Source organism: Acomys minous (assembly GCF_964271855.1).
Source record: "Acomys minous genome assembly, chromosome: 8".
Taxonomy (NCBI): Eukaryota; Metazoa; Chordata; class Mammalia; order Rodentia; family Muridae; genus Acomys; species Acomys minous.
In genome coordinates, this window is record NC_140489.1 from 101116994 (window position 1) to 101130512 (window position 13519).

General features: G+C 46.9%; 1 long non-coding RNA gene across 1 annotated transcript; it reads left to right on the plus strand.

Moving 5' to 3' along the window:
- The first annotated feature begins 2549 nt into the window (after nucleotides 1-2549).
- LOC311603631 lies at nucleotides 2550-9855 on the plus strand. The gene is made up of 2 exons (XR_014781198.1): nucleotides 2550-2793; nucleotides 8175-9855. It is a non-coding gene; the product is annotated as an uncharacterized lncRNA (long non-coding RNA).
- Nucleotides 9856-13519: the final 3664 nt, after the last annotated feature.

Sequence of the window (13519 nt, forward strand, 5' to 3'; positions counted from 1 at the left end):
TAAAATGTTTTTAGGTCTAGATAGGTTTTCTAAGTTGATAATGACAGTATGTGATGGGGATTGATTTACATTCAGAAACTTAGACACACCAAGATAGGAAAGATGTCTTCTTCAAGGCTGTCAAATACAAAGAGCCAAAACACTAAGGATGTAACATTTATATAATTCCTAATTGTGTCATGGTTCTTCTTGCTATAGGTAATCTGTTGTATATATGTGTAACAATATAAATGTATATGAGGCGGGCGGTGGTGGCGCACGCCTGTAATCCCAGCACTCGGGAGGCAGAGGCAGGTGGATCCCTGTGAGTTCGAGGCCAGTCTGGTCTACAACAGGTCCAGGACAGCCAAGGCTATATAGAGAAACCCTGTCTCAAAAAACCAAAATAAATAAATGTATATGTACAAAAATAAAATAATTTAAAAATATATAAATAAATAAAATGTTAAAAAAATATTTTAATAACAAACCTATAATAGAAGGACTTATCTATTTTTATTTTGAATGTATGAGTATTTTATCTGCATGTATATCATGTGTGTGCCCAGTGCCCTCAGAGGCCAGAAGATTTCTTGGAATTGGAGTTCCAGACAGTGTGAGTTGCCATGTGGGTGGGAACTGAACCCAGGTCCTCTGCAAGAGCAGCAGCAGTGATCTTAACCACTGAGCCATCTTTCCAGCATTCCTCTTCCCTTTTTACAAATGCAAAACTCAAACATGATTTAACAGAGTGACAGGTAAAGTCAACCTGACACTTATATTAAGAAAAAATGTCCTTGGCTTGCCAATTGCCACTGTGACTGCTTGCCACATCCCTGCCACAGTGCCTGCCACATCCCTGCCACAGTGCCTGCCACATCCCTGCCACAGTGCCTGCCACATCCCTGCCACAGTGCCTGCCACATCCCTGCCACAGTGCCTGCCAATGCCACCATGATTTTCCTGCCGTGATGGGCTCTCTCCATCCAACAAGAACCAAACAAAGCCTTTCTTCCTTAAATGTCCTTGTCCTGTATTTGGTCACAGTGACAATAAAAGTAACAAATTGTTTGGGTTGTGGTGCACAACTTTAATCCCAGCACTCCGGAGGCAGAGGCAGGAGGATCACTGTGAGGAGGATCACTGTGAGTTTGAGGCCATCCTGGTCTACAAAGAGAGTCCAGGACAGCCAAAGCTACACAGAGAGAGCCTGATTTGGAAAACCAAAAAAAAAAAAAATGCAATGGGAAAGTATATGTGTGCTGTGTATGTATGTATGTATGTGTAGTGTGGTGTCTATATGTGTGATATGATGTGTCCGTATGTCTGTGTATGTGTTGTATGTGTAGTGTGTATATGTGTGTGTGTAATGTGTGGTATGTGTGTGAGGTGTCTATGTATGCAAAGTGTGTATGGGCCAAGGTAACTGTATACATTTATATTCTCACAGTCGGGCGTGGTGGCACACACCTTTAATCCCAGCACTCCGGAGGCAGAGGCAGGTGGATCGCTGTGAGTTCAAGGCCAGCCTGGTCTACAAAGTGAGTCCAGGCATCCAAGGCTACACACAGAAACCCTCTCTCAAAAAACCAAAGAGAAACAGAAAAAGCGTTTATATTCCCACTGGCAGTGAGTGTGTGCACTTGCTCCACATCTTTGAGTCTTTCTCATTTCACTGAGTCATTCCATCCATGCCATTGGGCTGTTACACTTATGCTGCCTTTTAGAACACGCCCCCATAAGCAAACAAGCTACCGGGTTAGCAGCACCGTCACATGCGCATTGCCAAAAGTATGCAATTGCCATATGTGTGATCACTGTTAGTCAGCTTTCTGTTTCTATAACAAAATAATCTGAGGTAATGAACTTATAATGAGGAAAGGGTTATTTTATCTCACCATTTCGGGGATTTCAGTCCATGTACACTCGGCCCTTGGCCCTATGGCTTTGGGCCTGTGGCAGCACAGTGCATACAACAAGGCGGGAGACCTCTTAGTGCCCAAGTGATGCACAGAGAGAGATGAAGAGATCATATTCCCAAGGATTCAGTGTATGGAACTTAGAGAATAGTTCATAGCCAACCAACCTATAATATTCACCAAAATCATAAGTGAGCAGAACTCCAAAGCAGAGTATTCTACAGTGATCCAGGTAAAAAGGTGGCGGGAAAGAAGGCAGACAAGAGACTTTGTGGCAGAGGGAGCAATAGTCACACTGGACGGAAGTCACAGAAGAGCATGACCTTTAAGGTTGCTAGTCAGGCCTTTGTCTATCAGATGGCATCTCACAGAGCCGTGCAGCGCACAGCCCCCGAAGCCACACACAGCAGGAACATCACGCTCAAAGATTATAAGAACTCTGATGTGACCAGAAGTCAGGGTCAGTAGGGGAAGGAGCAAAGAGAAGCCACGTCCAGATGTGGAGCAACAGCTCTGATTCACACTTTCCCGGTCCCTAAGCCTCCCTTGTAGCTGTTTCCTCTTCCTGGATCCCCCAGCGTTCCCAGCCAATAGGGCTGCTACTGAACTGGGGCCCAGGGTGAAAGGCAAGCCAGGAAGGAGGAACGCGGAGCAGCACGCCTTAACTTGTCTTGCTCCACAGCTCTGGTCTCAACAAGCGGAGAAGCCAACACCCTGCCCTTCCTCTCTCTTCCCCTTCCTCTCTTGCCTGCAGCCTTGGCACCCTCCACGATCTGGGAAAACTGGGTAAACTGGGATGGGAAGCTGCACCCTGGGCTCATCATCGAGGTTTCTGAAGACAAGAAAATGAAAGAAAAAATGCCAATCCCATGAGTGCCTTCCCCGCAGCCCACAGGTACGAAGGGTGCCCCTGCGGGAAAGCCCCGTGAGTGCGCACTGTTGGTCCCCCGGTCTTGGGGAAACTGTAGAGATCTGTGTCTTGGACTCCTGTCACCCAATGAGCTGGGTCCGGTGGTAACATCTGTCATCTCAGCAGCTGCGGGGTAGGGATAGGAGGGTCAGGCGTTCAAAGCCAGGTTGCGCTACATGGTAAGTTTCAGGTGTGTCTGAGATACCTGAAACCCTATCTTTTAAAAATTAATAATAGACAAGAAGGTAGCCAGTGGCTGAAGTACGGCTTCCCTCTTGAGGCAGGAGGAAGCATGCACTGCATGTCTGAGGAGGCATAGGCTCTTCCAGAAGCTGAGGATCACCTTCAAGCTCTGCGTTCCCAGCCGCTCAGAGACCCAGGCCTGAGACCCAGCACTCAGGAGGCTGAGGAACGAGATGAGGAGCTGGAGGCCACCCTGGGCTACAGAGTGAGAGACTCTCTCAAAAAGAAAAGAGGAAGCTGGGCGCGGTGCCCCACGCCTTTAAACCCAGTACTCAGGAGACAGAGGAGGCAGATCCCTGTGAGTTCCAGGCCAGCCTCCCTACAGAGTGAGTCCAGGACAGCCAAGGCTACCCAGAGAGACCCTGTCACAGGGGGGCAAAAAAAAAAAGAAAGAAAAAGAAAAAAGAAAAAGAAAAAAAGAAAAAAAAAAGGAAGAAAAAGTGGGAGGGGAAAAAGGGAAAGGGGAGAGAATGGAGGAGAAGAGAAACTACATTCCTTTAAGTAGAAGCCAGGTGGGCTGGAGAGAAGGCTCAGTGGTTAAGAGCACTGTCTGCTCTTCCAGAGGACATGTAGTCCAGGGGGGCCAATGAGACTCATATATCCAGGACCACGGCCAGAAACAATTGGGGACAATCATGAAGTAGAGACCAGAGACCATTTCCTGGTGACACCCTTTGGGTCCTGGATCTCTCTGTACTCAAACTAGACTTACCCGAAGGTGGTCTCAGAAATGAGTCAATACATTGCTTTCTTTCTTTCTTTCTTTCTTTCTTTCTTTCTTTCTTTCAGCTGGCTTGAATATGGTTTCTGTTGCTTGCCACCAGAAAAACCCAACAAATTCAGGGAGATTAATCTTGGGGCTGGAAGGCAGCTCAGCAGTGACGCAGCTTTCGCCTGCCATGGCTGAGGCCCTAGGTTTAATCGTTTAAAATGACCAATATAGGACTAGAGAACGTGGTTTGTGTTTCTATTCCTGTGCTTTTCGACACAGTGCAAAGGTAGAGAGGGGGCAGTGTGAGAGAGGCAGCGTGGAAGACAGTGAGACCAGCCCGAAAGGTGTCCCAGGCAGCAAGTGTGGGAACTAGGGAGTGTCAGCAAGTTCTTGAGCAATGTAAAAGAAGTATTTTAATAAGGCGGGGCAGGCTGGGCTTGTAATTCACCAGCAAAGCACTTTGCCTAGTGGGATGGTTCAGTAATTGTCAACTTGACAGAATCTAGGTCACGGGAAAGACCTCCATGTATGCCTGTGGGGGGTTACCGTGACTGTGTTCACTGAGGTGAGAGAAGCGCGTCCACTGTGGGCGGTGCCATTCCCTGCTGTGATCCTGCACCAGCACGATGGGTTGTACCTTTGAGCTGATAAATAGAATAAACCTCCCGCCCCCTTAAGTGTCAGGGTATTTAGGGAATGCGCCCCCACCCCCACCCCCGTAACAGATAAAGAAACTAAGGCATTTAGGACCGGGGTCTCATCTTTATTAACATATTAAAAATAGAAAACAGGATGGCTCAGGGGTAAAGATATTTGCTGCCACGCCTGACCACCTGAGTGCAGTCTCCAGGCCCCACAGGGTGAAAGGGGACAGCTGACTGCTGCAAGGTGTCTTCTGCCCTCTACCCAAGTACCATACTCTGTGTGAGTGTATACACACACACACACACACACACACACAGAGAGAGAGAGAGAGAGAGAGAGAGAGAGAGAGAGAGAGAGAGAGCAAAAAGAAGTAAAAGAAAACTTATAAAAAGACAAAATGGATAAGGGATACAGCAATACAGATCGCCTCAATTTACATAGCATTTGTGCTCAAAATTTCCTGTTTTCCCAAGTCTGTAATCCCAATATTTGTGAGACTGGGTGGGTGGGGGACCAGCAGGAGGATCAGGATTTCAAGGCCAGCTTTGGTCAAGTAACGGGTAACAGGACAACCTTGGCTGTTTCTCGGAAGGGCAGTGTGGAGAGATGGCTCAGCACTTAAAAGCATTTAAGTGCTCCCCCAGACCAGCAACCACATGGTGGCTGACAATCCTTTGTTAACTCCAGTCCCAGGGGATCGGGTGTCCTCTTCTTGCTCCCTGGGCACCAGGAACATGTGTGGTGCACTTACATACATTCAAGCAAACATCTAGACACATAAAAATCAATAAGTCTGTTTTTAAAAGGGGGTGAGGTGGGGCTATAGCTCAGCTGGGAGAGCATTTGCCCAGCAAGCATGAAGGCCTCGGCTGCACCCTCCATATGTGACACACAGGCATGATGGCTTTGTAATTCCTGCACCCAGGAAGGGCCTGGGTTGAGATCAGAAATTCAAGGTCAGCAAATTGGATATGAGACCCTGTCTCAAAAACAAAGCAAAGGAAGAATACATGTTAGCTAGGGAATGTATGTAGCTCAGTGCTTGCTTAACATGCATGAAGCTCCAGGCTCCACCCCAGCACTGCCTAAACTGAGCCACAGCACATTCCTATAATTCTAGCACCTAAGAGGTGGAGGTAAAGATGACCCGAAGTTTAAGGTCATCCTCAGCTACATAAAGAGTTCGAGGCCAGCCTGGGCTACAAGAGACTCTGTCTGAAAACACAAGCAGAATGTTGCTGTTTTCTCAGATTTTGTGCTTTACTTTAAAAGTAATCCTGTAATCCCAGTACTTGGGGAGGCAAAGGCAGGAGGATCTCTGTGAGTTCAAAGCCAGCCTGGTCTACAATGCGAGCCCAGGACAGCCAGGGATGTTACACAGAGAAACCCTGTCTCAAAAAACAAAAATTGTAGCTTATTTTATGAGAGTTTTTATTATTTTTATTGTATGAGAGTTTTGCCTGCATATATGTATTGTGCATGTCTGATGTCTTTGGAGATCAGATGAGAACATCAAATCCCCTGTAGTTGAGTTATAGATGGTTGGGAGCCACCATGTGGGTGCTGGGAATTGAACCAGGATCCTCCGGAAGAGGCTCCTAAACACTGATCCATCTCCTCAGCTTCAGCTATATTGTCCTAAAAACATTAAACTTAATTTTTTTTCCATTTGTACAGGGATATGACACTGTACTACACAAGTAAGGTCTTACCTGCCTGGCATTGGTTACAGAAATCAATATAGTAGTCTCTAAACAATGAAAAAGCAAAACAAGAAAATAAAGCAACTCCTGATCATCCACCTCAACCTCTAAGTGCTGGGATTCTAGGCCTGTGCCACCAGGCCTGGCTCTTCACTCTAAAATCTGTTTACATAAATAATATAGTCCATAATTTAAAAGTTAATTTTTGGGGCTGGAGAGATGGCTCAGAGGTTAAGGGCACTGACTGCTCCTCCAGAAGTCCTGAGTTCAATTCCCAGCAACCACATGGTGACTCACAACCATCTGTGATATGATTGATGCCCTCTTCTGGCCTGCAGGTGTACACGCAGGCAGAGCACTGTATAAGCAATAATAAATAAATCTTTTTTAAAAAGTTAGTTTTTAAATCCCAGCACTCGGGAGGCAGAGGCAGGTGGATCACTGTGAGTTCGAGGCCAGCCTGGTCTACAAAGCGAGTCCAAGACAGCCAAGGCTGCACAGAGAAACTCTGTCTCGGAAAAAAAAAAGTTAATTTTTAATTTACACTTTTACTGTGTGTGTGTGCACACTCACTCTCTTGTACACACCCACACACATGCATGCGTGCTCACACATAGACACACATGTGCCATGGCATGTGTATGCTCAGAGGACAACTTGTAGAAGTCAGTTGTCAGCCGGGCGTGGTGGCACACCACACCCTTAACCCCAGCACTGGGGAGGCAGAGGCAGGTGGATCACTGTGAGTTCGAGGCCAGCCTGGTCTACAAAGTGAGTTTAGGACAGTCAAGGCTACATAGAGAAACTCTGTCTCGAAACCCCCCCCCCCCATAAAAAAGAAGTCAGTTGTCTCCTTTCACCATGTTGATTCTCAGGCTTGGCAGCAGCATCTTTCATGGGTGAGCCATCTTGCCATCCCTCATGATTTTTGTTTTGTTTTGTTTTTGGAGACAGGGTTTCTCTGTGTAGCCTTGGCTGTCCTGGACTCACTTTGTAGACCAGGCTGGCCTCGAACTCACAGAGACCCATCAGCCTCTGCCTCCCGAGTGCTGGGATTAAAGGCATGTGCCACCACTGCCTGGCATCTCGTGGTGTTTTTATTTATTTATTTATTTATTTATTTATTTATTTATCTTTGGTTTTTCAAGACAGGGTCTCTCTGTGCAGCCTTGGCTGTCCTGGACTCGCTTTGTAGACCAGGCTGGCCTTGAACTTACAGTGATCCACCTGCCTCTGCCTCCCGAGGGCTGGGATTAAAGGTGTGCACCACCACTGGCTGGCTCCTCGTGATGTTTTTAAATGAAAAGAATAAATAGCATGGTAGCAGTGGTCCACAGAATAAAGAAAAATAACTCAAGAATTAGAGATGTGGAAAAGAAACCATTGCAGAGATTGGGCTAAGGAGGTTGGTGGAGTTGGTGGAAGAGAAAGGTGAAGGGCCTCAGGGTGAGTGAGGGCCAGTGTGTATATACTTCTGAGTGTGGTGATGGTGGCGGGAACTATGTAAGGAGTGAGGCTTAGGCTAATATATGAGGGTTCGTGCCCAGTCTTCTCTCTCTCTCTCTCTCTCTCTCTCTCTCTCTCTCTCTCTCTCTCTTTGGCTTTTTCACTTTTTGGCTCTTTGAGACAGGCTTTCTCTGTGCAACCCTGGCTGTCCTAGAACTCCCTCTGTAGACCAAGCTGGCTTTGAACTCAGAGATCCGCCTGCCTCTGCCTCCCGAGTGTCAGGATTAAAGTGTGCACCCCCACACCTGGCTTTAGTCGGGGTTATTAAGGTGGCATGGAGTCACATTTTGGATCCGTCTAAGTGGAGGAAGTCCAAGCGTTTGTTTGGAAGGAGTTGAAGCCAGCCCAAGCTAGCTCAAGGCAGAAAATATGAAAATTAGACACTTAGTTCCTCTGTGTTTTCTGCATCTGCTGCTTTGTCTTGTTTTGCCCTGTTCTTACACTTCTGCGGCACTGAGGCAAGAACCCAGGGGCTTACATACCTGCAAGGCAAGTGCTACGCCTCTGCGCCACGTTCCCAGGTGTCTCTGCATCTGTCTCTTCTTCCTCATCCTTAGGAGCTGGCCCCAGCTGGAGCACCCTAGGAAGGCCACTGCTGAAGCTGCTGAGCTGGCTGTGCCTCCTGGACAGGATGTCTGTGACACATGCCCAGAAGTGATGAGCTGAGTGCATAGGACCTGGGTCACTGCAGGTCACACTCAGATGAGCCTCCGGTCAAGGGAAGCAAAAAAAAAAAAAAAAAAAAACCAAGAGATTAATTTTAGTTTGGGAAGAAGAAGCATCAAAGTCAAGATCCGAGACAAGAGTGCTGGTAAGGTTGAGAATATGAGGCAGGCCTGCTGGCAGTGACAGGACTCCTCTCAGGCTCAGTCAGGCTATCCTGGACCCCACAACTCCACTTCTGTCTTCCTCTCCTCCGCCACTGCCTCCTTTTCTTTTCCCATCCTCTTACAGACTGCCCCTGCTCTGACTGACCTCCTACACGTAGCCCTAGGACTGCTGCTTGCACATCCCTGGAGAGAGATGAGTCATCAGGTAAGAGCACCTGTTCTTGCAGAGGACCCAGGCTGTATTCCCAGCACTCATACAGTGTTCACAACTGTCCATAACTCCAGTGGCAGGAAATAAGACACCCCCTTCTGAGTTCCACAGGCACCATGCACACATGTGGTGAACAGACATACATGTGACCAAAACACTCATACACATAATATAACATTTTAAAAACTTAAAAAAAAAAAAAGCTGGACGTGGTGGTGGACACCTGTAATCCCAGCATTTGGGCAGGCAGAGGCAGGTGGATCTCTGTGAGTTTGAGGCCAGCCTGAGCTACAAAACCAAAGCTGCACAGAAAAACCCTGCCTCAACAACAACAAAAAAAGATGAAAAAAAAAAAAAAAACAAAAACAAAAAACTCCACAAAACCATAAAAGAAAAGATTGGCCAGGCGTGGTGGCGCATGCCTTTAATCCTAGCACTCAGGAGGCAGAAGCAGGTGGATCTCTGTGAGTTCGAGGCCAGCCTGGTCTACAAAGCAAGTCCAGGACAGCCAAGGCTACACAGAGAAACCCTGTCTCGAAAAAAAAAAACCAAATAAACAAAAAAAGAAAAGAAAGGATCAATAGTCCTAACACTGCTAAAGTGGCCAAAAACATGAGATTAATATGTCATGAGCCCTAAGGTAAAACCTGTGACTACTGCTCTGCTAAAGGAGCATAGCAAGCAAATGACTCCTGAAGGAACGTTGTTAAACTCATAAATCAGTGCATCACTCACTTCCAATCAGAGAAGCTTCTTCTTGGAGTGGACGGCAATTAACACAGAGACCACAGCTGGATGATGCACAGGGCGCGAGAGACTTTGGAGCACTCTACCCTAAATAGGACGTCTTCATCAACTCATCCCCTCAAGGCTCAGGCAGCCACGTGGAAGAGGAGATAGAAAGATCGTGAGAAGCAGAGGTGACAGACAACTCCAAGGAAACAGCATCTTGCAGACACAGCAGGGCTGAGGCACATAGGAGCTCACAGAGACTGAGGGCGCACACGAGGCCTGCGCCACAGTGCCGGGCTCTTGTTTTGATTTTCATTGGTCTTATTTTTTCTTTTTGAGAAAGAGAAAGAACGTGAAGTTGGGTGGGCAGGAAGATGAGAATGATCTAGAAGAGTTGGGGAAGGGAAGGAATATGATCAAAATATATTGTGTGGAAAAATTAAATAAAGAAATCATTGCCGGGCAGTGGTGGCGCATGCCTTTAATCCCAGCACTCGGGAGGCAGAGGCAGGTGGATCCCTGTGAGTTCAAGGCCAGCCTGGTCTACAATGTGAGTCTAGGACAGCCAGAGCTACACAGAGAAACCCTGTCTCAAAAAACCAAAAACCAAAAACCAAAAACCAAACCAAAACAAAACAAAACAAAACAAAATCTAGAAAGCTCTTCTTGTTGCTCTAGTCAGACAATGAGTATTCTTCAGATCTAACTTTGTTTCACTTGTTTTCTGTTCATCCACTCACTTATGTTGATACATATTTGTTAGAGGCCAGTTTCATGGCCAGAGCTGAGGATACAATGTTGAGCAGGACCACTGCCATAGGTTCCCTATAAAGACAGTTATGAGCCAGGTGTTGATGGTGCTCTTTTTTACTCCCCAGCATGTGGGAGGCAGAGGTAGGCTTATCTTTTAGTTTGAGGGCGGCCTGGTCTACAAAATGAGTTGTAGGACAATCAGAGCTCTTACACAGAGAAACCTTGTCTCAAAAACCCAAAAACATTAAATAAATAAAAGACAGTGTTCTGAGGTCACCGATACACCTCAGTTGGTCGAGTGCATGCCTAGCCGGCACAAAGGCCAGGGCCTGGTCTCCGCTGATCCCCAGCACCCCATAAACCACATGTGATGGTGCTTGACTGTTACCCCAACATGTGGACGATTGAGGCTGTAGGGCCCAGAGATTAAGGTTATCCTCGTCTTCATGGTGAGTTTGAGGCTAGCCTGTGCTACATGAGACCCTGTCTAAAAGAAAAAAAGGAGAGTATGTCCTTCCTCTTAAGACAGCACACACTCATACACACACACAACAAATATGAGGCCTTGAGTTAGGACCTGGTGGCCAGGCATGGGTCTATGGGAAACACTGAGAAGTGGGACGGAAGTTGGTCTGCTGCTGAAGGAAGCTGGGGAGGAAGAAGAGGGTGGGACAGCCTGGAGAGGTCACTCCAGGCTAGGTTCATCACCTACTTGGCTCATGGAGTCAGGCATACAGGACCCCAAATCTCTGAATTGCAAAAAATGCACAATCACAAAAGGTGGGCATACAGCCAGGATGCTGGACTTTGGGCCCCTTGGGCAGTGCTTGCGACAGGCCCTCCCGGAAGGCTGAGCAAGAGCCTAGGGGTTGTCTCCAGCCTTTCTGGGACCAAGCAATCCTGGGAATGTGTCTCCCACCTGGTACTCCTTTACTGAGCCCTGGCCTCCTCCTGGAGCATGCTCCTCCCACAGGCAAGGGACTTTGCAGGCAGGACCATAGATCCTGACCACAGTGCTGGCCTCCTACAGCAGGGAGCCACCAGTCAGGGCTCTGCTGGCTCAGTGCCCAAATGTTCTGCTGAAAGGAAGAGCAGGACCTTTCTTTTCTCTCTTAGGGCATCAAACAGCACAGGACAAAGATAATGAAGGGAGAGATATAAGAAAGAGTGAGAAGCGGGGAGTGGTGGCGCACACCTTTAATCCCAGCACTCGGGAGGCAGAGGCAGGTGGGTCGCTGTGAGTTCAAGGCCAGCCTGGTCTACAAAGCAAGTCCAGGACAACCAAGGCTACACAGAGAGACCTTGTCTCGAAAAAACCAAAAATAAATAAATAATAAATAAAAACCAAAAAGTTGGGGCTGGAGTGATGGCTCAGTGGTTAAGAGCACTGATTGTTCTTCCAGAGGTCATGAGTTCAATTCCCAGCAACCACATGGTGGCTCACAACCGTCTGCAATGCCATCTGATGCCCTCTTCTGGCCTGCAGGTGTACATTCAAGCAGAGCACTGTATACATAATAAATAAATAAAATCTTAAAAACAAAAAGTTAGGGCTCAGAAGTTAAGGGCACTCACTGGTTGCTCTTCCAGAAGGTCCTGAGCTCCCAGCAACCACATGGTGGCTCACAACCATCTATAATGAGATCTGGCGCCCTCTTCTGGCACACAGCATACTTGAAGAACATTGTATATAAAATAAACAAACAAATCTTTAAAAACAAAACAAAAAGTTAGGCGTGACATGATAGCATAAACTTTTAGGCCCAGCACTCTGTTATTTTGGGGGGGAGGGTTGGGGATGGAGAGAGTTTCTCTATATGGACTCACTCTGTAGACCAGGCTGGCCTCGAACTCACAGAGATCTGCCTGCCTCTGCCTCCCTGAGTGCTAGGATTACAGGCGTACACCACTGTGCCAGGCTAGTCCCAGCACTCTGGAGACAGGTAGAACTCTGTGAGGTTGAAGCCAGGCAGGCTCTGTCTCAAAAAACAAAAAACCAAACCAAACAAAACAAAACAAACACCTAGGCTCAAGGCCCAGCAGAACTAGAGAGTGAATTTAAGGCTAACAGGGCAATTAGTGACATCTGGCAACAACATAGAAAATAAAAAAAGAAGGCTGGAATGACAAAGTGCCTGTCACTAAGCCTGGCCACTGACCTCAATATGTGCTGTAGTGAATACACATAAATGAACAAACAAATGTAATTAAAAAGAAGAAGAAGAAGAAGCCTGAGGATACAGTTCTGTGTCCAGAGTACCTGCCCCACCTGAGTCAAGTCTCAGGTTCAATCTCCAGCACATACATACATACACAAACATACATAATACACACATATATACATACATACACCTGTACATACATACACACACATACATACAAACACACACAATAACCTGTATATACAAACACGCATACACGCAAACATACATATATACATACTCACACACACATACAAACAAACATACACATATATACATATGTACATACATACATACATAGAAGGTACTATGGTGGCCTTGGCAGGAAAAACATCTCAAATTTGAGGCCAGCCCAGACTATCTAATGATTTCCAGGGCAGCCTGGGCTATGGAGACCCTGTCTCCAAGAAAAGTTTACTATCTTTAATTAAATTTAATTAAATTATCTCTCTGCTTAAGATCTCTGACAGCAGTCAGAGGACTGCTTCCTTAGCAGTCACGTTTTCTCCTTGCTCATCTCCTGCTCCTCTTCGCTGTCTAGTCACAGTGAGGAATGTGGCCAGCTGAGCTATTTCCACAGGTCTTCTGGGAAATTGCCTCATGGAATTGCAAGACTGGAACATGACAGCATCACAAGGAGCTCATCCTAAGGAGCACAGAAAGGCACGGGAGGGACCTCACTGGTCCCAGAGAGTGACCAGAGGACCAGGGAGGCTCAGGCCCATCCCTCCCTCCTCTTTCTCTCTCTCTCTCTCTCTCTCTCTCTCTCTCTCTCTCTCTCTCTCTGTTTCTCTTTCTTTTGGTTTGTTTGGTTTTGGTTTTGGTTTTGGTTTTTGAAACTGGGTACATCTGTGTAGTCCTGGCTCTCCTGGACTCACTTTTTTACCAGACTGGCCTTGAACTCACATCGATCCGCCTGCCTCTGACAGGATCTTTCTACATAGCTCTGACTGTCCTGGAACTCACTGTGTAGACCAGACCAGGCTGGCCTTGAACTCAGAGAGATTTGCCTTGCTCTGCCTTCCAGAGTGCTGGGATTAAAGGCATGCACCACAATACTTGGATCTCTCTTTTTTCCTAGTAACCAGTCATATCTGTTTGGGATTTTTGTTTGTTTGCTTGTTTGAAACTGGGTTCCTCTGTGTAGCCTTGGCTGCCCTATCCTGGAACTTGCT